This window comes from Oncorhynchus keta, chromosome 24 (assembly GCF_023373465.1).
Source record: "Oncorhynchus keta strain PuntledgeMale-10-30-2019 chromosome 24, Oket_V2, whole genome shotgun sequence".
NCBI classification, from domain to species: Eukaryota; Metazoa; Chordata; class Actinopteri; order Salmoniformes; family Salmonidae; genus Oncorhynchus; species Oncorhynchus keta.
This window is the reverse complement of record NC_068444.1, coordinates 6,722,093-6,748,335: the sequence shown is the minus strand read 5'-3', so window position 1 is coordinate 6,748,335 and position 26,243 is coordinate 6,722,093. Positions and strand designations below refer to the sequence as shown.

Below are 26,243 nucleotides of genomic sequence, written 5' to 3'. Positions count from 1 at the left end.
GATGGAGTGATTGTGCGTTCCTGGTGTTATTCGGGCAGTTGTTGTTGCCATCCTGTACCTGTCCCGCAGGTGGGATGTTCGGATGTACCGATCCTGTGCAGGTGTTGTTACACGTGGTCTGTCACTGTGAGGATGATCAGCTGTCCATCTTGTCTCCCTGTAGCGCTGTCTTGGGCGTCTCACAGTACGGACATTGCAATTTATTGCCCTGGCCTCATCTGCAGTCCTCATGCCTCCTTGCAGCATGCCTAAGGCACGTTCACGCAGATGAGCAGGGACCCAGGGCATCTTTCTTTTAGTTTTTTTTCAGAGTCAGTAGAAAGGCCTCTTTAGTGTCCTAAGTTTTCATAACTGTGACCTTAATTGCCTACCGTCTGTAAGCTGTTAGTGTCTTAACGACCGTTCCACAGGTGCATGTTCATTAATTGTTTATGGTTCATTGAACAAGCATGTGAAACAGTGCTTAAACCTTTTACAATGAAGATCTGTGAAGTTATTTTGGATTTCTATGAATTATCTTTGAAAGACAGGGTCCTGAAAAATAGACGTTTCTTCTTTTATCTGTTGCTGATTTAATTAGATCATTTGTAATACACGCCCCCCGTCCTACAATCATTACTGTATTCAAAAGAATTAGAATATCCCATGAATGCTTCCCTAGAGTGTTGAGTATTGATTTCTCCCCAGGTATAAGTGCTGTCTCCCTGCCTCCACGGGGAAGGGTGCTGTGTGTCTCTGTGGAATTAGACCCCCCCCCCATACCAGGCTCTATCTCCAGCATGCTGACATCAAAGGGCTTTTTGGTGGCAGCCTTCACAAGGTTAGCCCCTCCAGAGCAAAGCAGAGATGCTCATGGCTTGTTCCCTATCCGATGGGACCCCATACATGTCTGTGACCTTTCTGACACCATCTGTCACAAAACATGATCACTTACAAATACACTGAGTGGACAAAACATTAGGAATGACTTTCTAATAAAGACTTACATAGACTTGAGTGTACAAAACATTAGGAACACGTTCCTAATAAAGACTTACATAGACTTGAGTGTACAAAACATTAGGAACACCTTCCGAATAAAGACTTACTTATATACTGAGTGTACAAAACATTAGGAACACCTTCCTAATAAAGACATACATATAGACTGAGTGTACAAAACATTAGGAACACCTTCCTAATATAGATTTACATAGACTTGAGTGTACAAAACATAAGGAACACCTTCCTAATAAAGACTTACTTATAGACTGAGTGTACAAAACATTAGGAACACTTCCCTAATATAGAGTTGCACCCTTTACATATAATCTGAGTGTACAAAACATTAGGAACACCTTCCTAATATAGATTTACATAGACTTGTGTGTACAAAACATTAGGAACACCTTCCTAATAAAGACTTACATATAGACTGAGTGTAGAAAACATTAGGAACACCTTCCTAATATAGATTTATATAGACTTGTGTGTACAAAACATTAGGAACACCTTCCTAATAAAGACTTACATATAGACTGAGTGTAGAAAACATTAGGAACACCTTCCTAATATAGATTTACATAGACTTGTGTGTACAAAACATTAGGAACACCTTCCTAATAAAGACTTACATATAGACTGAGTGTAGAAAACATTAGGAACACCTTCCTAATATAGATTTATATAGACTTGTGTGTACAAAACATTAGGAACACCTTCCTAATAAAGACTTACATATAGACTGAGTGTAGAAAACATTAGGAACACCTTCCTAATATAGATTTACATAGACTTGAGTGTACAAAACATTAGGAACACCTTCCTAATAAAGACTTACTTATAGACTGAGTGTACAAAACATTAGGAACACCTTCCTAATATAGATTTACATAGACTTAAGTGTACAAAACATTAGGAACACCTTCCTAATAAAGACTTACTTATAGACTGAGTGTACAAAACATTAGGAACACCTTCCTAATATAGAGTTGCACCCTTTACATATAATCTGAGTTGACAAAACATTAGGAACACCTTCCTAATAAAGACTTACATACCTTAAGGGAAGAATTCGGCAGTACCTGTATGGTTAGTGAGAAAGTCCATATTGCAAATGTACGGTCCCTTACTAGACGTCCGAAATCGTTTGTAAAATTCGCGGACGGCGTCGGGCCGAGCGGCAGGGCCGGACCTACCAGGAAGTCATCAAATGAACGTTGTCGGACATTCGGTTTCCGTTTACAAAAATAATAAGATTTATGTCATTTTTCCCATGTCCCGGAAATTCCCACAAGAGGGCATAAGCAATCATATGGCTATTGCTACAAAACATCACGATTCACGACGGGGCCTTATCTCGAAAACTGAAAATATTTAGAAGCCGAAACTCGGTGAGCGTAGGGGCGGCATAATGGGCAGTTGGCCCCGAACAAGATGGCGTCTAGGCCTCAACGGTTTTTGAGTTATGGCCATTTATCTGGGATTAAAGGTCCAAAATGAAAATAGAGAAATTCTTTTTCCACTTCACGTCAAAGTCAAGGAGCCTCCGGTGTCAATAAAAAAAGAACCAGCCATTTATCTATCGTCATTTAAGAGAAATCGTATAACGACACCTTGGTGATGTTCACGGATAGGTGTTTTTTTTTTTTCAACGGTTACAGATCCAGTTGCAGGTTGTTCTTACGAATCTTTTTAAAGTGTGCTGCGGAGCTCTGCGAGATTTCTGTGATTTTCTATGATTTTCTGAAATAACACACACTCACTAAACCCTCCGTAAATAACTCAGTTCTTAACGTAAAGACTTAAAACTCGGGATTCTGTAAAGGCATACCCCAATCATGATATGAGTTTATTTATAGCTTCCTGTGCCAACCGGAAGTGCCTTTAATGGTGTCACAGTGGCAGTTTCCATGGGTTAAAAAGGTCAGATCTTTTCAAAACTTCATATGTGTGACTAGGTAACCCTCGTGAACTGTAAATCAGTCATTTCTCCCAGCAGATGTCAAAGAAAAGCTCTCACACACACACACAGCAAGGATGGAGTGAAAAAGTGTGGTTCTTAAAGACACAGAGAGCAGGCAATGGCATAAACATAATGTCTAGGCCGTGCCGAGTTCAACGAGATATCCCGCTTGACCGTAGCTCGCTCGGTCTGAGCGCAGCGACCATTAGAAAAGTAGGCCCAAAATGAAGCCTGCCCCACAACGTCATTTGCTTTTGGGTGACAGTGAGAGAACCGTTAGGGTGAGAAGCACAATTCGACCTCAGGTATGTTCCTAAGGTCCTTCCGATCCGTGCAAGCCTAACGTTGACAGTGTGGCATTAACCCTTAATAGTTAAAAGATGGTGTTTACTTCAAAAAGTTTGCATTGATTTCTCTCCCCATAGGAATACATTGCCTTTACCCCTAAATTCAACCTGAAGTCTATATGGGTTATGAATGCCGTATGAACCTGTCTTTGGTAACAGTCCATCAGGCCAGTATGAGGTCTACCTGTGTTGATTCTAAGCTTCCTGGACCAACCGGAAGTGGTTAAAATCACCCTAAAAGTGTTTTTCCATTACCTGCCTGCAGTTTGATAGACATAGTGCATTCAACCCTGTGTAAATCAGTCAATTCTTAACGTAAGGACTTAAAACTCAGGATTCTGTAAAAGCATAGCCCAGTGAGGATATGTGTTGACTTATAGCTTCCTGTGACAACCGGAAGTGCCTTAATTGGTGTCTCAGGGGCTGTTTCGAGGGGTTAAAAAAGTCAGATCTGTCCAAAACTTCATATGTGTGATTAGGCAACCCCCATGAACTGTAAATCAGTCATTTTTCCCATAAAATTTCAAAGGAAAACTAAATCACACAGACACACAACTTGGAAGGAGGGACGTATTGGGGGTTGTAGAGACAGACAGTGCCTCCAATAGTTAGCTTTGTTCGAGCTAAAAAGAACCGTCAGACCTAGAGTTCCGAAACTTTAGAAACCTGTTCTAGACCTCGGGTCGATAGTGCGTGGTGAGTTAGGTGGCTCTAGAAGGTTCTCGGACCGAGAAATAGCCTCGTACATTTGCAATGATTTCAATTCATTTTGACCATTACGAAAATGGCGACATTTAGAAAAGTCTCAGAGACACAAGACTAGGTGCATTGGAACCGGCTCGGCCCATAGAGACGGACCCCAACGTTTCGGTCCGATCGCTCATTCAAGGACCCCATAGCAAGGCATGGAAAAAAGTGGATTTTCAGCACCAATTAGGGTTTTACTCGGGCACCGAAGGACCTATCGAGCCGAAACTCGGGATTCGGGGTCGCCTCACATAGGCCTTCACATAATGTCTGACCTGGACCCGCAGCTAGAACGTAACTATGTGTTTTACGTTTTTATTATGTTTTAAACTAATGGCGCTGTGAATTATGGGCCTGCTCTGACATATGTGATAGTTGGCTTCTAAATGAGTTGGAAAAAGTGGGTTTGGTGTCAATTGGTATCAGTTTGGTGTCAGAATGACATCTAATTGACTGGTGGACACTGACTTGCTAGTTGACTTTTGTACATTAGCAATATGTTTAAACGGAGAGGGACCATCACCAAAATGGCATTCTGAAATCAACACAAAAATGGCATCACCATAGTCTCCAGGCTGTGCAGAGTTCAACGAGACGCCCCGCTTGACCGTAGCTCGCTCTGAGTGCAGCGACCTTGAAAAAAAGAAGGCGCAAAAGGAAGCCTGGCCCTCAATGTCATTTGCTTTTGGGTGACAGTGAGAGAACCGTTAGGGTGAGAAGCACAATTCGACCTCAGGTACGTTCCTGAGGTCCTCCCGATCCGTGCAAGCCTAACCTTGACCATGTGGCATTAACCCTTAATAGTTAAAATAAGGTGTTTACTTCAAAGAGTTTGCATTGACTTCTCTCCCCATAGGAATACATTGCCTGCACCCCTAAATTCAACCTGAAGCCTATGTGGGTTATGAATGACTTATGAACCTGTCTTCTATGACAGTCCATCAGACCACTATGAGGTCTACCTGTGCCAATTATAAGCTTCCTGAAGCAACCGGAAGTGGTTGAAATCACCTTATCAGTGTTGATCCATACACTGCATGCAGTTTGATAGACATAGTGCATTCAACCCTGTGTAGATCAGTCAATTCTTAACTTAAAGACTTAAAACTCAGGATTCTGTAAGTGGCTATGTCAATCAAGACATGTGTTTACTTATAGCTTCCTGTGCCAACCGGAAGTGCCTTTAATTGGGTCACACTGTCTGTTTTGAAGGGTTAGAAAAGTCACATCTCTCCAAAACTTCATATGTGTGACCAGGTAACCCTCCTAAACTGTAAATCAGTCATTTCTCCCAGCAGATGTCAAAGAAAAGCTCTCACACGCACACACAGCAAGGATGGAGTGAAAACGTGCGGTTCTCAAAGACACAGAGAGCAGGCAATGGCATAAACATAATGTCTAGGCCGTGCCGAGTTCAACGAGATATCCCGCTGACCGTAGCTCGCCGGTCTGAGCGCAGCGACCATTAGAAAAGTAGGCCCAAATGAAGCCTGCCCCACAACGTCATTTGCTTTTGGGTGACAGTGAGAGAACCGTTAGGGTGAGAAGCACAATTCGACCTCAGGTACGTTCCTAAGGTCCTTCCGATCCGTGCAAGCCTAACGTTGACCGTGTGGCATTAACCCTTAATAGTTAAAAGAAGGTGTTTACTTCAAATAGTTTGCATTGATTTCTCTCCCCATAGGAATACATTGCCTTTACCCCTAAATTCAACCTGAAGTCTATATGGGTTATGAATGCCGTATGAACCTGTCTTTGGTAACAGTCCATCAGGCCAGTATGAGGTCTACCTGTGTTGATTCTAGGCTTCCTGGACCAACCGGAAGTGGTTAAAATCACCCTAAAAGTGTTTTTCCATTACCTGCCTGCAGTTTGATAGACATAGTGCATTCAACCCTGTGTAAATCAGTCAATTCTTAACGTAAGGACTTAAAACTCAGGATTCTGTAAGTTTCTATGTCAATCAAGACATGGGTTTACTTATAGCTTCCTGTGCCAACCGGAAGTGCCTTTAATGATGTCACAGTGGCAGTTTCCAAGGGTTAAAAAGGTCAGATCTTTTCAAAACTTCATATGTGTGACTAGGTAACCCTCATGAACTGTAAATCAGTCATTTCTCCCAACAGATGTCAAAGAAAAGCTCTCACACGCACACACAGCAAGGATGGAGTGAAAAAGTGCGGTTCTCAAAGACACAGAGAGCAGGCAATGGCATAAACATAATCTCTAGGCCGTGCCGAGTTCAACGAGATATCCCGCTTGACCGTAGCTCGCTCGGTCTGAGCGCAGCGACCATTAGAAAAGTAGGCCCAAAATGAAGCCTGCCCCACAACGTCATTTGCTTTTGGGTGACAGTGAGAGAACCGTTAGGGTGAGAAGCACAATTCGACCTCAGGTACGTTCCTAAGGTCCTTCCGATCCGTGCAAGCCTAACGTTGACCGTGTGGCATTAACCCTTAATAGTTAAAAGAAGGTGTTTACTTCAAATAGTTTGCATTGACTTCTCTCCCCATAGGAATACATTGCCTGCACCCCTAAATTCAACCTGAAGTCTATATGGGTTATGAATGCCGTATGAACCTGTCTTTGATAACAGTCCATCAGGCCAGTATGAGGTCTACCTGTGTTGATTCTAGGCTTCCTGGACCAACCGGAAGTGGTTAAAATCACCCTAAAAGTGTTTTTCCATTACCTGCCTGCAGTTTGATAGACATAGTGCATTCAACCCTGTGTAAATCAGTCAATTCTTAACGTAAGGACTTAAAACACAGGATTCTGTAAAAGCATAGCCCAGTGAGGATATGTGTTGACTTATAGCTTCCTGTGCCAACCGGAAGTGCCTTAATTGGTGTCTCAGGGGCTGTTTCGAGGGGTTAAAAAGTCAGATCTGTCCAAAACTTCATATGTGTGATTAGGCAACCCCATGAACTGTAAATCAGTCATTTTTCCCATAAAATTTCAAAGGAAAACTAAATCACACAGACACACAACTTGGAAGGAGGGACGTATTGGGGGTTGTAGAGACAGACAGTGCCTCCAATAGTTAGCTTTGTTCGAGCTAAAAAGAACCGTCAGACCTAGAGTTCCGAAACTTTAGAAACCTGTTCTAGACCTCGGGTCGATAGTGCGTGGTGAGTTAGGTGGCTCTAGAAGGTTCTCGGACCGAGAAATAGCCTCGTACATTTGCAATGATTTCAATTCATTTTGACCATTACGAAAATGGCGACATTTAGAAAAGTCTCAGAGACACAAGACTAGGTGCATTGGAACCGGCTCGGCCCATAGAGACGGACCCCAACGTTTCGGTCCGATAGCTCATTCAAGGACCCCATAGCAAGGCATGGAAAAAAGTGGATTTTCAGCACCAATTAGGGTTTTACTCGGGCACCGAAGGACCTATCGAGCCGAAACTCGGGATTCGGGGTCGCCTCACATAGGCCTTCACATAATGTCTGACCTGGACCCGCAGCTAGAACGTAACTATGTGTTTTACGTTTTTATTATGTTTTAAACTAAAGGCGCTGTGAATTATGGGCCTGCTCTGACATATATGATAGTTGGCTTCTAAATGAGTTGGAAAAAGTGGGTTTGGTGTCAATTGGTATCAGTTTGGTGTCAAAATGACATCTAATTGACTGATGGACACTGACTTGCTAGTTGACTTTTGTACATTAGCAATATGTTTAAACGGAGAGGACCATCACCAAAAGTGACATTCTGAAATCAACCCTAACGAGCCATGGAGATGAACCAGAATCACTGCCCAGCTATCCCGAGTTCATCGGGCCAGTCAATTTCACATTCCTGCAGGATTTTTATAGCATGACAAATTCGTGATGGTACCTGCCCATTGAACCATATTGCAAATGCACAGTGACTTTGCAAAAGTGAGAAAACATAAACAAATGGACATGATGAAATCAACACAACGAGTGATGGAAATGTACAACTATCACTGCTCAGCCATCCTGTGTTCATCAGACCAGTCAATTTTGCATTTTTTGAGCATGTCAAATTTCATATGGTAAATGCACATTGAAACATATTGCAAATGCGCGCGCACTTGCAATATGATTCTATAGTGTAAAAACATCACCTAATGGACATGATGAAATCAACACAACGAGTGATGGAAATGTACAACTATCACTGCTCGGCCATCCTGTGTCCATCAGACCAGTCAATTTTGCATTTTTGAGCATGTCAAATTTCATATGGTAAATGCACATTGAAACATATTGCAAATGCGCGCACTTGCAATATGATTCTATAGTGTAAAAACATCACCTAATGGACATGATGAAATCAACACAACGAGTGATGGAAATGTACAACTATCACTGCTCGGCCATCCTGTGTCCATCAGACCAGTCAATTTTGCATTTTTGAGCATGTCAAATTTCATATGGTAAATGCACATTGAAACATATTGCAAATGCGCGCGCACTTGCAATATGATTCTATAGTGAAAAACATCACCTAATGGACATGATGAAATCAACACAACGAGTGATGGAAATGTACAACTATCACTGCTCGGCCATCCTGTGTCCATCAGACCAGTCAATTTTGCATTTTTGAGCATGTCAAATTTCATATGGTAAATGCACATTGAAACATATTGCAAATGCGCGCGCACTTGCAATATGATTCTATAGTGTAAAACATCACCTAATGGACATGATGAAATCAACACAACGAGTGATGGAAATGTACAACTATCACTGCTCGGCCATCCTGTGTCCATCATACCAGTCAATTTTGCATTTTTGAGCATGTCAAATTTCATATGGTAAATGCACATTGAAACATATTGCAAATGCGCGCACTTGCAATATGATTCTATAGTGTAAAAACATCACCTAATGGACATGATGAAATCAACACAACGAGTGATGGAAATGTACAACTATCACTGCCCGGCCATCCTGTGTTCCCATAGCGAGCATTAATATCAGAATGACCGGTAAATGCATTTACAACCATATTTTAATTTTTGGGTTACCAGTTGCACAACAATGCACGTGCATTTGCAATATGATTCTATAGTGAAAAACATCACCTAATGGACATGATGAAATCAACACAACAAGTGATGGAAATGTACAACTATCACTGCTCGGCCATCCTGTGTTCATCAGACCAGTCAATTTCACATTCCTGCAGGATTTTTATAGCATGACAAATTCGTGATGGTACCTGCCCATTGAACCATATTGCAAATGCACAGTGACTTTGCAAAAGTGAGAAAACATAAACAAATGGACATGATGAAATCAACACAACAGGTGATGGAAATGTACAACTATCACTGCTCAGCCATCCTGTGTTCATCAGACCAGTCAATTTTGCATTTTTGAGCATGTCAAATTTCATATGGTAAATGCACATTGAAACATATTGCAAATGCGCGCGCACTTGCAATATGATTCTATAGTGAAAAACATCACCTAATGGACATGATGAAATCAACACAACGAGTGATGGAAATGTACAACTATCACTGCTCGGCCATCCTGTGTCCATCAGACCAGTCAATTTTGCATTTTTGAGCATTTCAAATTTCATATGGTAAATGCACATTGAAACATATTGCAAATGCGCGCGCACTTGCAATATGATTCTATAGTGTAAAAACATCACCTAATGGACATGATGAAATCAACACAACGAGTGATGGAAATGTACAACTATCACTGCCCGGCCATCCTGTGTTCCCATAGCGAGCATTAATATCAGAATGACCGGTAAATGCATTTACAACCATATTTTAATTTTTGGGTTACCAGTTGCACAACAATGCACGTGCATTTGCAATATGATTCTATAGTGAAAAACATCACCTAATGGACATGATGAAATCAACACAACAAGTGATGGAAATGTACAACTATCACTGCTCGGCCATCCTGTGTTCATCAGACCAGTCAATTTCACATTCCTGCAGGATTTTTATAGCATGACAAATTCGTGATGGTACCTGCCCATTGAACCATATTGCAAATGCACAGTGACTTTGCAAAAGTGAGAAAACATAAACAAATGGACATGATGAAATCAACACAACAGGTGATGGAAATGTACAACTATCACTGCTCAGCCATCCTGTGTTCATCAGACCAGTCAATTTTGCATTTTTGAGCATGTCAAATTTCATATGGTAAATGCACATTGAAACATATTGCAAATGCGCGCGCACTTGCAATATGATTCTATAGTGAAAAAACATCACCTAATGGACATGATGAAATCAACACAACGAGTGATGGAAATGTACAACTATCACTGCTCGGCCATCCTGTGTCCATCAGACCAGTCAATTTTGCATTTTTGAGCATGTCAAATTTCATATGGTAAATGCACATTGAAACATATTGCAAATGCGCGCGCACTTGCAATATGATTCTATAGTGTAAAAACATCACCTAATGGACATGATGAAATCAACACAACGAGTGATGGAAATGTACAACTATCACTGCCCGGCCATCCTGTGTTCCCATAGCGAGCATTAATATCAGAATGACCGGTAAATGCATTTACAACCATATTTTAATTTTTGGGTTACCAGTTGCACAACAATGCACGTGCATTTGCAATATGATTCTATAGTGAAAAAACATCACCTAATGGACATGATGAAATCAACACAACAAGTGATGGAAATGTACAACTATCACTGCTCGGCCATCCTGTGTTCATCAGACCAGTCAATTTCACATTCCTGCAGGATTTTTATAGCATGACAAATTCGTGATGGTACCTGCCCATTGAACCATATTGCAAATGCACAGTGACTTTGCAAAAGTGAGAAAACATAAACAAATGGACATGATGAAATCAACACAACAGGTGATGGAAATGTACAACTATCACTGCTCAGCCATCCTGTGTTCATCAGACCAGTCAATTTTGCATTTTTGAGCATGTCAAATTTCATATGGTAAATGCACATTGAAACATATTGCAAATGCGCGCGCACTTGCAATATGATTCTATAGTGAAAAAACATCACCTAATGGACATGATGAAATCAACACAACGAGTGATGGAAATGTACAACTATCACTGCTCGGCCATCCTGTGTCCATCAGACCAGTCAATTTTGCATTTTTGAGCATGTCAAATTTCATATGGTAAATGCACATTGAAACATATTGCAAATGCGCGCGCACTTGCAATATGATTCTATAGTGTAAAAACATCACCTAATGGACATGATGAAATCAACACAACGAGTGATGGAAATGTACAACTATCACTGCCCGGCCATCCTGTGTTCCCATAGCGAGCATTAATATCAGAATGACCGGTAAATGCATTTACAACCATATTTTAATTTTTGGGTTACCAGTTGCACAACAATGCACGTGCATTTGCAATATGATTCTATAGTGAAAAACATCACCTAATGGACATGATGAAATCAACACAACAAGTGATGGAAATGTACAACTATCACTGCTCGGCCATCCTGTGTTCATCAGACCAGTCAATTTCACATTCCTGCAGGATTTTTATAGCATGACAAATTCGTGATGGTACCTGCCCATTGAACCATATTGCAAATGCACAGTGACTTTGCAAAAGTGAGAAAACATAAACAAATGGACATGATGAAATCAACACAACAGGTGATGGAAATGTACAACTATCACTGCTCAGCCATCCTGTGTTCATCAGACCAGTCAATTTTGCATTTTTGAGCATGTCAAATTTCATATGGTAAATGCACATTGAAACATATTGCAAATGCGCGCACTTGCAATATGATTCTATAGTGAAAAACATCACCTAATGGACATGATGAAATCAACACAACGAGTGATGGAAATGTACAACTATCACTGCTCGGCCATCCTGTGTCCATCAGACCAGTCAATTTTGCATTTTTGAGCATTTCAAATTTCATATGGTAAATGCACATTGAAACATATTGCAAATGCGCGCGCACTTGCAATATGATTCTATAGTGTAAAAACATCACCTAATGGACATGATGAAATCAACACAACGAGTGATGGAAATGTACAACTATCACTGCCCGGCCATCCTGTGTTCCCATCAGACCAGTCATTAATATCAGAATGACCGGTAAATGCATTTACAACCATATTTTTATTTTTGGGTTACCAGTTGCACAACAATGCACGTGCATTTGCAATATGATTCTATAGTGTAAAAACATCACCTAACGGAGATGATGAAATCAACACAACGAGTGATGGAAATGTACAACTATCACTGCTCGGCCATCCTGTGTTCATCAGACCAGTCAATTTTGCATTTTTGAGCAAGGTCAAATTTCATATGGTAAATGCACATTGAAACATATTGCAAATGCACGTGCACTTGCAATATGATTATATAGTGAAAAAACATCACAAAATGGACATGATGAAGTCAACACAACGAGTGATGGAAAGGAACAACTATCACTGCCCGGCCATCCCGAGTTCATCAGGCCAGTCAATTTTGCATTTCTGCAGGATTTTTTGAGCATGTCAAATTTCTTACGTCATTTGGCCCACAAAAATCCTTATGCACAATTAAAAATATATAAAAAAATATGATAATAAAATTGGACAAAAGTATATTCATACAGTTCTTACACATGTGTAATTGACAAAAAATTGAAAGAATTTCAAAAAACGGTCCAGAAAGCACTTTTTAAGGGTGTGTGAAGTTTTTTACAAAATTTTGACATTTTTGACTTTTGACTTTTGACTTCCTATGAAATCATATTGGAATTGGACAAAACATATTCCTTATGCGCATGTAAAAAAAAAAAAAAAAAAATTATGATAATAAAATTGGACAAAAGTATATTCATACAGTTCTTACACATGTGTAATTGACAAAAAATCGAAAGAATTTCAAAACGGTCCAGAAAGCACTTTTTTATGGGTGTGTGAAGTTTTTACAAAATTTTGACATTTTTGACTTTTGACTTTGACTTCCTATGAAATCATATTGGAATTGGACAAAACATATTCCTTATGCGCATATAAAAAAATTAAAAAAATTATGATAATAAAATTGGACAAAAGTATATTCATACAGTTCTTACACATGTGTAATTGACAAAAAATCGAAAGAATTTCGAAAACGGTCCAGAAAGCACTTTTTAAGGGGTGATAAGTTTTTGAAAAAAGTTCATTTTTTCAAAATTTTACTTTTGGACATTGATTTGGGTTACATATCCAATATGAAAAACCCCGGTGGAGCGCATTTGCCCCCTGTTGAATTTTTAAAGTGTTACAACTGGCAATTACCATATGGCATTTGCAATACACTTTGGATGAATCAACGCCGAATTGGGTGGTATTGGCCAATGTGTATATGGTTTGTCCGATGCCAATGACATGCCATTCATTTTTGTCCAATACAGGGGGTATTCCTTACATATAGACTGAGTGTAGAAAACATTAGGAACACATTCCTAATATAGAGTTGCACCATTTACATATAATCTGAGTTGACAAACATTAGGAACACCTTCCTAATATAGATTTACATAGACTTGAGTGTACAAAACATTAGGAACACCTTCCTAATAAAGACTTACTTATAGACTGAGTGTACAAAACATTAGAACACCTTCCTAATATAGAGTTACACCCCTTTGCCCTTGATGCTGGTCCATGTTGACTCAATGCTTCCCACAGTTGTGTCAAGTTGTCTGGGTGTCCTTTGAGTGGTGGACCATACTTGATACACACAGGAAACTGTTGAGTGTGAAAATCCCAGCAGCGTTTCAGTTCTGGACAAAACCGGTGCGTCTGGTACCTACTACCATACCTCGTTCAACGACACTTATATATGTTGTCTTGCCCATTCACCCTCTGAACAACACACATACACAATACATGTCTCAATTGTCTCAGGGCTTAAAAATCCTTCTTTAACCTGACTCCTCCCCTTAATCTTTAACCCGTCTCCTCCCAGTCTCCTCTCCTTCATCTACACTGATTAAAGTGGATTTAACAAGTGACATCAATAAGGGATAATATCTTTCACCTGGATTCACCTGGTCAGTCCGTCATTGAAAGTTCCTAATGTTTTGTACACTCATTGTACATTATTTATTTGTTGCTTGCCCTAGATTTTTGTGTGTGTGTGTGTGTTCAATGACATTGAGTCAATAATCAGGATAGGTTCATGTGAAGTGTACCACTGCTATGGTACCTACCAATTTCAAAACCTAGCTACTGGTGGCTACAGTTGTTGTCAAGACTGGGGGATAATATCGCAGACATTATTCAGATAATACAATGGTATAGTGCTAATTAATTAGCCAAGGAATTCCTTACATTTGTTTGTATTTTTTTGGCAAGCTTCCCACCACTGCTGTCTGTTGTTGAGGGTTGGTCGCCCATTGGTTGGAGCTACAGTTATCTATGGAGGCAGGATACCACTGCTGTCTGTTGTTGGAGGGTTGGTCACCCATTGGAAGAACCTACAGTTATCTATGGAGGCAGGATACCACTGCTGTCTGTTGTTGGAGGGTTGGTCGCCCATTGGATGAACCTACAGTTATCTATGGAGGCAGGATACCACTGCTGTCTGTTGTTGGAGGGTTGGTCGCCCATTGGATGAACCTACAGTTATCTATGGAGGCAGGATACCACTGCTGTCTGTTGTTGGAGGGTTGGTCGCCCATTGGATGAACCTACAGTTATCTATGGAGGCAGGATACCACTGCTGTCTGTTGTTGGAGGGTTGGTCGCCCATTGGATGAACCTACAGTTATCTATGGAGGCAGGATACCACTGCTGTCTGTTGTTGGAGGGTTGGTCGCCCATTGGATGAACCTACAGTTATCTATGGAGGCAGGATACCACTGCTGTCTGTTGTTGGAGGGTTGGTCGCCCATTGGATGAACCTACAGTTATCTATGGAGGCAGGATACCACTGCTGCCTGTTGTTGGAGGGTTGGTCACCCATTGGATGAACCTACAGTTATCTATGGAGGCAGGATACCACTGCTGTCTGTTGTTGGAGGTTGGTCGCCCATTGGATGAACCTACAGTTATCTATGGAGGCAGGATACCACTGCTGCCTGTTGTTGGAGGGTTGGTCGCCCATTGGATGAACCTACAGTTATCTATGGAGGCAGGATACCACTGCTGTCTGTTGTTGGAGGGTTGGTCGCCCATTGGATGAAGCTACAGTTATCTATGGAGGCAGGATACCACTGCTGTCTGTTGTTGGAGGGTTGGTCGCCCATTGATGAAGCTACAGTTATCTATGGAGGCAGGATACCACTGCTGCCTGTTGTTGGAGGGTTGGTCGCCCATTGGATGAACCTACAGTTATCTATGGAGGCAGGATACCACTGCTGCCTGTTGTTGGAGGGTTGGTCGCCCATTGGATGAACCTACAGTTATCTATGGAGGCAGGATACCACTGCTTCCTGTTGTTGGAGGGTTGGTCGCCCATTGGATGAACCTACAGTTATCTATGGAGGCAGGATACCACTGCTTCCTGTTGTTGGAGGGTTGGTCGCCCATTGGATGAACCTACAGTTATCTATGGAGGCAGGATACCACTGCTGTCTGTTGTTGGAGGGTTGGTCGCCCATTGGATGAACCTACAGTTATCTATGGAGGCAGGATACCACTGCTGCCTGTTGTTGGAGGGTTGGTCGCCCATTTGATGAAGCTACAGTTATCTATGGAGGCAGGATACCACTGCTGTCTGTTGTTGGAGGGTTGGTCGCCCATTGATGAACCTACAGTTATCTATGGAGGCAGGATACCACTGCTGCCTGTTGTTGGAGGGTTGGTCGCCCATTGGATGAACCTACAGTTATCTATGGAGGCAGGATACCACTGCTTCCTGTTGTTGGAGGGTTGGTCGCCCATTGATGAACCTACAGTTATCTATGGAGGCAGGATACCACTGCTGTCTGTTGTTGGAGGGTTGGTCACCCATTGGATGAACCTACAGTTATCTATGGAGGCAGGATACCACTGCTGCCTGTTGTTGGAGGGTTGGTCGCCCATTGGATGAAGCTACAGTTATCTATGGAGGCAGGATACCACTGCTGCCTGTTGTTGGAGGGTTGGTCGCCCATTGGATGAACCTACAGTTATCTATGGAGGCAGGATACCACTGCTGTCTGTTGTTGGAGGGTTGGTCGCCCATTGGATGAACCTACAGTTATCTATGGAGGCAGGATACCACTGCTGCCTGTTGTTGGAGGGTTGGTCGCCCATTGGATGAACCTACAGTTATCTATGGAGGCAGGATACCACTGCTTCCTGTTGTTGGAGGGTTGGTCGCCCATTGGATGAACCTACAGTTATCTATGGAGGCAGAATACCACTGGAGGCAGGATGCCTCCTGTTGTTGGAGGGTTGGTCGCCCATTGGATGAACCTACAGTTATCTATGGAGGCAGGATACCACTGCTTCCTGTTGTTGGAGGGTTGGTCGCCCATTGGATGAACCTACAGTTATCTATGGAGGCAGGATACCACTGCTTCCTGTTGTTGGAGGGTTGGTCGCCCATTGGATGAACCTACAGTTATCTATGGAGGCAGGATACCACTGCTGCCTGTTGTTGGAGGGTTGGTCGCCCATTGGATGAACCTACAGTTATCTATGGAGGCAGGATACCACTGCTGTCTGTTGTTGGAGGGTTGGTCGCCCATTGATGAACCTACAGTTATCTATGGAGGCAGGATACCACTGCTTCCTGTTGTTGGAGGGTTGGTCGCCCATTGGATGAACCTACAGTTATCTATGGAGGCAGGATACCACTGCTGCCTGTTGTTGAGGGTTGGTCGCCCATTGGATGAACCTACAGTTATCTATGGAGGCAGGATACCACTGCTTCCTGTTGTTGGAGGGTTGGTCGCCCATTGGATGAACCTACAGTTATCTATGGAGGCAGGATACCACTGCTTCCTGTTGTTGGAGGGTTGGTCGCCCTGTTGTTGGATTGGATGAACCTACAGTTATCTATGGAGGCAGAATACCACTGCTGTCTGTTGTTGGAGGGTTGGTCGCCCATTGGATGAACCTACAGTTATCTATGGAGGCAGGATACCACTGCTGCCTGTTGTTGGAGGGTTGGTCGCCCATTGGATGAACCTACAGTTATCTATGGAGGCAGGATACCACTGCTGCCTGTTGTTGGAGGGTTGGTCGCCCATTGGATGAACCTACAGTTATCTATGGAGGCAGGATACCACTGCTGCCTGTTGTTGGAGGGTTGGTCGCCCATTGGATGAACCTACAGTTATCTATGGAGGCAGGATACCACTGCTGCCTGTTGTTGGAGGGTTGGTCGCCCATTGGATGAACCTACAGTTATCTATGGAGGCAGGATACCACTGCTGCCTGTTGTTGGAGGGTTGGTCGCCCATTGGATGAACCTACAGTTATCTATGGAGGCAGGATACCACTGCTGCCTGTTGTTGGAGGGTTGGTCGCCCATTGATGAACCTACAGTTATCTATGGAGGCAGGATACCACTGCTGTCTGTTGTTGGAGGGTTGGTCGCCCATTGGATGAACCTACAGTTATCTATGGAGGCAGGATACCACTGCTGCCTGTTGTTGGAGGGTTGGTCGCCCATTGGATGAACCTACAGTTATCTATGGAGGCAGGATACCACTGCTGCCTGTTGTTGGAGGGTTGGTCACCCATTGGATGAACCTACAGTTATCTATGGAGGCAGGATACCACTGCTGTCTGTTGTTGGAGGGTTGGTCGCCCATTGGATGAACCTACAGTTATCTATGGAGGCAGGATACCACTGCTGCCTGTTGTTGGAGGGTTGGTCGCCCATTGGATGAACCTACAGTTATCTATGGAGGCAGGATACCACTGCTGCCTGTTGTTGGAGGTTGGTCGCCATTGGATGAACCTACAGTTATCTATGGAGGCAGGATACCACTGCTTCCTGTTGTTGGAGGGTTGGTGGCCCATTGGATGAACCTACAGTTATCTATGGAGGCAGGATACCACTGCTGCCTGTTGTTGGAGGGTTGGTCGCCCATTGGATGAACCTACAGTTATCTATGGAGGCAGGATACCACTGCTGTCTGTTGTTGGAGGGTTGGTCGCCCATTGGATGAACCTACAGTTATCTATGGAGGCAGGATACCACTGCTGCCTGTTGTTGGAGGGTTGGTCGCCCATTGATGAACCTACAGTTATCTATGGAGGCAGGATACCACTGCTGCCTGTTGTTGAGGGTTGGTCGCCCATTGGATGAACCTACAGTTATCTATGGAGGCAGGATACCACTGCTGTCTGTTGTTGGAGGGGTTTGGAACCTCGCCCATTGGATGTTGGATGGAACCTTTATCTATGGAGGCTACAGTTATCTATGGAGGCAGGATACCACTGCTGCCTGTTGTTGGAGGGTTGGTCGCCCATTGATGAACCTACAGTTATCTATGGAGGCAGGATACCACTGCTGCCTGTTGTTGGAGGGTTGGTCGCCCATTGATGAACCTACAGTTATCTATGGAGGCAGGATACCACTGCTGCCTGTTGTTGGAGGTTGGTCGCCCATTGGATGAACTCTACAGTTATCTATGGAGGCAGGATACCACTGCTTCCTGTTGTTGGAGGGTTGGTTGGTCGCCCATTGGATGAACCTACAGTTATCTATGGAGGCAGGATACCACTGCTGCCTGTTGTTGGAGGGTTGGTCGCCCATTGGATGAACCTCTACAGTTATCTATGGAGGCAGGATACCACTGCTGTCTGTTGTTGGAGGGTTGGTCGCCCATTGATGAACCTACAGTTATCTATGGAGGCAGGATACCACTGCTGCCTGTTGTTGGAGGGTTGGTCGCCCATTGGATGAACCTACAGTTATCTATGGAGGCAGGATACCACTGCTGCCTGTTGTTGGAGGGTTGGTCGCCCATTGATGAACCTACAGTTATCTATGGAGGCAGGATACCACTGCTGCCTGTTGTTGGAGGGTTGGTCGCCCATTGGATGATCTATGAAGTGGTTGGTCCTACAGTTATCTATGGAGGCAGGATACCACTGCTTCCTGTTGTTGGAGGGTTGGTCGCCCATTGATGAACCTACAGTTATCTATGGAGGCAGGATACCACTGCTGTCTGTTGTTGGAGGGTTGGTCGCCCATTGATGAACCTACAGTTATCTATGGAGGCAGGATACCACTGCTGTCTGTTGTTGGAGGGTTGGTCGCCCATTGGATGAACCACTACAGTTATCTACAGTTATCTGGGAGGCAGGATACCACTGCTGCCTGTTGTTGGAGGGTTGGTCGCCATTGGATGAACCTACAGTTATCTATGGAGGCAGGATACCACTGCTGCCTGTTGTTGGAGGGTTGGTCGCCCATTGGATGAACCTACAGTTATCTATGGAGGCAGGATACCACTGCTGCCTGTTGTTGGAGGTTGGTCGCCCATTGATGAACCTACAGTTATCTATGGAGGCAGGATACCACTGCTGTCTGTTGTTGGAGGGTTGGTCGCCCATTGATGAACCTACAGTTATCTATGGAGGCAGGATACCACTGCTGTCTGTTGTTGGAGGGTTGGTCGCCCATTGATGAAGTTACAGTTATCTATGGAGGCAGGATACCACTGCTGCCTGTTGTTGGAGGGTTGGTCCTACAGCCAGGATACCACTGCTGGTTGTTGGAGGGTTATTCTCCCTGAACCTCCTTATCTATGGAGGCAGGATACCACTGCTCCCTGTTGTTGGAGGGTTGGTCGCCCCATTGGATGAACCTACAGTTATCTATGGAGGCAGGATACCACTGCTGTCCTGTTGTTGGAGGGTTGGTCGCCCATTGGATGAACCTACAGTTATCTATGGAGGCAGGATACCACTGCTGCCTGTTGTTGGAGGGGTTGGTCCCCATTGGATGAACCTACAGTTATCTATGGAGGCAGGATACCACTGCTGCCTGTTGTTGGAGGTTTGGTGCCCATTGGATGAACCTCCCTTATCTATGGAGGCAGGATACCACTGGTCCTGTTGTTGGAGGGTTGGTCGACCATTGGATGAACCTACAGTTATCTATGGAGGCAGGATACCACTGCTATGTGTTGGAGGTTGCCCCATTGGATGAACCTCAGTTATCTATGGAGGCAGGATATCACTGCTGTCTGTTGTTGGAGGGTTGGTCCTCCCATTGATGAACCTCTTATCTATGGAGGCAGGTATTACTGCTTCCTGTTGTTGGAGGGTTGGTCCTCCTCCTGAACCTCAGTTATCTCCTCCTCAGGCAGGATATTCTCCTCCTCCTCTGAGTATTATCCTCATCTTCCTGAACTCCTCAGTGTATCTATCAGGATACCACTGCTCCTCAGAGTATCCTCCTCCCCATTGAGAACCTATTCTCCTCCTCCTCAGAGGATACTTCTCTCCTCAGTGTATTCTCCTCCTCCTTCCTCCTCCTCAGTGTATCTCTCCTCCTCCTCAGTGTATTGGTCCTCCCATCCTCAGTTATCTATCCTCCTGCTGTCTGTGTATTCTCCTCCTCCCCTACAGTTATCTCTGGAGGCTCCTGCTGCCTGTTCAGGAGGGTGTATTGGTCCCTCCATTCCTCCTCCTCAGTTATTCTCCTGGAGGCAGGATTCCCTCCTCCTCAGTTGTTGAGGGTTCTCCTCATCCTCAGTTATTCTCCTCCTCAGTGTATACCCTCCTTCCTGTCCCTCCTCCCCCAGTTATCTATGGAGGCAGGATACCACTGCTGTCTGTTGTTGGAGGGTTGGTCCCTCCTCCTGGAGAACCTATTCTCCCTCCTCCTCAGGATATTCTCCTCCTCCTGTGTATTCTCCCCATTGGTGAATTCAGTCCTCTATCAGAGTATTCTCCTCCTCCTCAGTGTATTCTCCTCCTCCTCAGTGTATTCCAGGATCCTCCTCCTCAGTTATTCTCCTCCTCCTCAGTGTATGAACCTCCTCTTCACCTTTTCCTCCTCCTCCCTTCCTCTCCTCCCTCAGTGTATTCTCCTCCTCCTCAGTGTATTCTCCTCCTCCTCAGTGTGTATTCTCCTCCTCCTCAGTGTATTCTCCTCCTATCCAGTGTATTCTCCTCCTCCCCACAGAGTATTCCTCCTCCTCAGTGTATTCTCCTCCTCCCAGTGTATTCTCCTCCTCCTCAGTGTATTCTCCTCCTCCTCAGTGTGTATTCTCCTCCTCCCCCATTCAGAGATTCTCTCCTCCTCAGTGTATTCTCCTCCTCAGCGTATTCTCCTCCCTCCTCAGTGTATTCTCCTCCTCCCTAGAAGTATTCTCCTCCCTCTTCTCCTCCTCAGTGTATTCCCTCCCTCCTCAGTGTATTCTACTCCCCTCAGAGTATTCTCCTCCCTCTTCCTCCTCAGTGTATTCTCCTCCTCCTCAGTGTGGCCTCTCCTCCTCCCCAGGGCAGCCTCCTCCTCCCCAGTGTATTCTCCTCCTCCTCAGTGTATTCTCCTCCTCCTCAGTGTATTCCCTCCCCTCAGTGATTCTCCTCCTCCTCAGTGTATTCTCCTCCTCCTCAGTGCATTCTCCTCCTCCTCAGTGTATTCTCCTCCTCTCAGTGTATTCTCCTCCCTCAGTGTATTCCTCCCCAACTCCTCCTCAGTGTATTCTCCTCCTCCCCAGTGTATTCTCCTCCCTCAGTGTATTCTCCTCCTCCTCAGTGGCTCCTCCTCAGTGTATTCTCCTCCCTCCTCAGATTATTCTCCTCCTCCTCAGAGATTCCTCCTCCTCAGTGTGTATTCCTCCTCCCCAGTGTATTCCTCCTCCCTCCCTCAGTGTATTCTCCCTCCTCCTCAGAGCATTCTCCTCCTCTTCCTCCTCAGTGTATTCCTCCTCCTCCTCAGTGTGTATTCTCCTCCTCCTTCAGAGTATTCTCCCTCCCTTCTCAGTGTATTCTCCTCCTTCTCCTCCCTCCCCAGTGTATTCTCCTCCTCAGTGTATTCCTCCTCCTCCTCAGTGTCCCCAGTATTCTCCTCCTCCTCAGTGTATTCTCCTCCTCCTCCTCCCTCAGTAAATTCCTCCTCCTCCTCAGTGCATTCTCCTCCTCCTCAGATTATTCTCCTCCTCCTCAGTGTATCCTCCTCCTCCTCAGTGTATTCTCCTCCCCCAGTGTATTCTCCTCCTCTTCAGTGTATTCGCCCTCCTCCTCCTCCTCCTCAGTGTATTCTCCTCCTCCTCAGTGTATTCTCCTCCTCCTCAGTGTATTCTCCTCCTCCTTCCTCCTCCTCCTCAGTGTATTCTCCTCCTCCTCAGTGTATTCTCCTCCTCCTGTGTATTCTCCTCCTCCTCAGTGTCATTCTCTCCCCTCCTCCTCAGAGTATTCTCCTCCTCCTCAGTGTATTCTCCCTCCTCAGTGTATTCTCCTCCTCCTCAGTTGTTATTCTCCTCCTCCTCAGTGTATTCTCCTCCTCCTCAGTGTATTCTCCTCCTCTCAGATTATTCTCCTCCTCCTCAGTGTATTCTCCTCCTCCTCAGTGTATTCTCCTCCTCCTCAGTGTATTCTCTCCTCCTCAGTGTATTCTCCTCCTCCTCAGTGTATTCTCCTCCTCCTCAGTGTATTCTCCTCCCCTCCTCAGTGTATTCTCCCCTCCTCAGTGTATTCTCCTCCTCCTCCTTCCTCCTCCTCAGTGTATTCTCTCCTCCTCAGTGTATTCTCCCTCCTCCCCTCAGTGTATTCTCCTCCTCCTCAGTGTATTCTCCTCCTCCTTCCTCCTCCTCAGTGCATTCTCCTCCCTCCTCAGTGTATTCTCCTCCTCCTCAGTGTATTCTCCTCCTCCTCAGTGTATTCTTCTCCTCTTCAGTGTGTATCTCTCCTCCTCAGTGTATTCTCCTCCTCCTCAGTGTATTCTCCTCCTCCTCAGTGTATTCTCCTCCTCCTCAGAGTATTCTCCTCCTCTTCAGTGTATTCTCCTCCTCCTCAGTGTATTCTCCTCCTCCTCAGTGTATCTATTCTCCTCCTCCTCAGTGTATTCTCTCCTCCTCCCTCAGTGTATTCTCCTCCTCCTTCAGTGTATTCTCCTCCCTCTTAGGTTCCTCCTCCTCCTCAGTGTATTCTCCTCCTCCAGTGTATTCTCCTCCTCCTCCTCAGAGTATTCTCCTCCTCCTCAGTGTATTCTCCTCCTCCTCAGTGTATTCTCCTCCTCCTCAGTGTATTCTCCTCCTCCCTCAGTGTATTCTCCTCCTCCTTGTATTCTCTCCTCCTCAGTGTATTCTCCTCCTCCTCAGTGTATTCTCCTCCTCCTCAGTGTATTCTCCTCCTCCTCCTGTCCTCCTCAGATTCTCCTCCTCCTCAGTGTATTCTCCTCCTCCTCAGTGTATTCTCCTCCTCCTCCTCAGTGTATTCTCCCTCCTCCTCAGTGTGTATTCTCCCCTCCTCCTCAGTGTATTCTCCTCCTCCCTCAGTGTATTCTCCTCTCCTCAGTGTATTCTCCTCCTCCCCTCAGAATTATTCTCCTCCTCCTCAGTGTATTCTCCTCCTCCTCAGTGTATTCTCCTCCTCCTCAGTGTATTCTCCTCCTCTCCTCCTCAGTGTATTCTCCTCCTCCTCAGTGTTTCTCCTCCTCCTCAGTGTGTTCTCCTCCTCCTCAGTGTTCTCCTCCTCCTCTCCTCAGTGTATTCTCCTCCTCCTCAGAGTATTCTCCTCCTCCTCCTGTATTCTCCTCCTCCTCAGATTATTCTCCTCCTCCCCAGTGATCCTCCTCCTCAGTGTATTCTCCTCCTCCTCCTCAGTGTATTCTCCACCTCTTCAGTGTATTCTCCTCCTCCTCAGTGTATTCTCCTCCTCCTCAGTGTATTCTCCTCCTCTTCAGTGTATTCTCCTCCTCCTCAGAGTATTCTCCCTTCCTCCCCTCAGTGTATTCTCCTCCTCTTCAGAGTATTCTCCTCCTCCTCAGTGTATCTCTCCTCAGTGTATTCTCCTCCTCCTCAGTGTATTCTCCTCCTCCTCAGTGTATTCTCCTCCTCCTCAGTGTATTCTCCTCCTCCTCAGAGTATTCTCCTCCTCCTCAGTGTATTCTCTTCCTCCTCAGTGTATTCTCCTCCTCTTCAGTGTATTCTCCTCTCCTCAGAGCATTCCTCCTCCTTCCTCCTCAGTGTATTCTCCTCCTCCTCAGTGTATTCTCCTCCTCCTCCTCATCCTCAGTGTATTCTCCTCCTCCTCAGTCTCCTCCTCCCTCAGTGTATTCTCCTCCTCCTCTGTGTATTCTCCTCCTCCTCTTCAGTGTATTCTCCTCCTCTTCAGTGTATTCTCCTCCTCCTCAGTGTATTCTCCTCCTCCTCCTCCTCCTCAGTGTATTCTCCTCCTCCTCCTCTTCCTCCTCAGATTATTATCTTCCTCCTCAGTGTATTCTCCTCCTCCTCAGTGTATTCTCCTCCTCCTCCCCTCAGTGTTGTTATTCTCCTGTGTTTAATATGTCCTCCTCAGTGTGTTCTGTTCCTCAGTGTATTCTCCTCCTCCTTCCTCCTCCTCAGTGTATTCTCCTCCTCCTCAGTGTATTCTCCTCCTCCTCAGTGTATTCTCCTCCTCCTCAGTCCTCCTCCTCAGAGTATTCCTCCTCCTCTTCCTCCTCTTCAGTATTCTCCTCCTCCCCTCAGTGTATTCTCCTCCCCTCCCTCTCAGATTATTCTCTCCTCCCTCAGAGTATTCTCCTCCTCCTCTTCCTCCTCAGTGTATTCTCCTCCTCTTCCTCCTCAGAGTATTCTCCTCCTCCCTGTATTCCTCCTCCCTTCAGGGGTATTCTCCTCCTCCTCAGTGTATTCTCCTCCTCTTCAGGGTATTCTCCCTCCTCCTCTTCTCCTCAGATTATTATTCTCCTCCTCCTCCAGATTATTCTCCTCCTCTTCCTCCCCTCAGAGTATTCTCCTCCCTCTTCCTCCTCAGTGTATTCTCCTCCTCCTCAGGTATTTCTCCTCCTCTTCCCCTCCAGTGTTATTCTCCTCCTCCTCAGATTATTCCTCCTCCCTCTTCCCTCAGAGTATTCTCCTCCTCTTCCTCCCTCAGTGTATTCTCCTCCTCCTCAGTGTTATTTCTCCTCCTCTTCTATTCTCCTCCTCTTCAGAATTATTCTCCTCCTCCTCAGTGTCTTCTCCTCCTCCTCTGTATTTGTATTCTCCTCCTCTTCAGGGTATTCTCCTCCTCTTCAGGTTCTCCTCCTCCATAGTGTATTCTCCTCCCTCCTCCAGTGTGTATTCTCCTCCTCTTCAGTTTATTCCCTCCTCCTCAGTGTATTCTCCTCCTCCTCAGTGTATTCTCCTCCTCTTCAGTGTATTCTCCTCCTCCTCAAGTGTATTCTCCTCCTCCTCAGATTATTCTCCTCCTCTTCAGTGTATTCTCCCTCCTCCTCAGTGTATTCTCCTCCTCCTCAGTGTATTCTCCTCCTCCTCAGTGTATTCTCCTCCTCCTCAGTGTATTCTCCTCCTCAGTGTATTCTCTTCCTCTTCAGTGTATTCTCCTCCTCCTCTCAGTGTATTCTCCTCCTCCTCAGTGTATTCAATAAATATGTCTGATTATTCCTCCTCCTCCCTCAGTGTATTCTCCTCCCCTCCTCAGTGTATTCTCCTCCTCAGAGTATTCTCCTCCTCCTCAGTGTATCCTCTCCTCCTCTTCAGAATTTAGTTCTCCCCATCCTCTTCCTCCTCCTCCCTCAGTGTATTCTCCTCCTCCTCAGTGTATTCTCCTCCTCCTCAGTGTATTCTCCTCCTCCCCAGTGTTTATCTTTGCTCCTCCCTCCTGTTTAATAAATAAATCATAGATCATCCTCCTTCTTCCTCCTCTTTCTCTCTCTACCACCTGTCTCCTCCTCCTCCTCAGTGTATTCTCCTCCTCCTCAGTGTATTCTCCTCCTCCTTCACTCCTCCTCAGTGTATTCTATTCCTCCTCCTCAAGTATTCTCCTCCTCCTTCCTCCTCCTCAGTGTATTCTCCTCCCCTCAGTATTCTCCTCCCCTTCCTCCTCCTCAGTGTATTCTCCTCCTCCTCAGAGTATTCTCTCCTCCTTCCTCCTCCCTCAATGTATTCTCCTCCTCCCTCAGTGTATTCTTCCTCCCCCTCAGTGTATTCTCCTTCCTCCTCAGTGTATTCTCTTCCTCCTCAGTGTATTCTCCTCCTCCTCAGTGTATTCTCCTCCTCCTCCAGTGTATTCTCTTCCTCCTCAGTGTATTCTCCTCCTTCTCTCAGTGTATTCTCTTCCTCCTCAGTGTATTCTCTTCCTCCTCAGTGTATTCTCCTCCTC

General features: G+C 45.0%; 1 protein-coding gene across 3 annotated transcripts in view; it reads left to right on the top strand.

Annotated features, from left to right (window-relative positions):
- Nucleotides 1–26,243, top strand: part of LOC118381723 (poly(ADP-ribose) glycohydrolase-like) — a 177,978-nt gene that overhangs the window by 105,878 nt on the left and 45,857 nt on the right. The window lies entirely within an intron of this gene.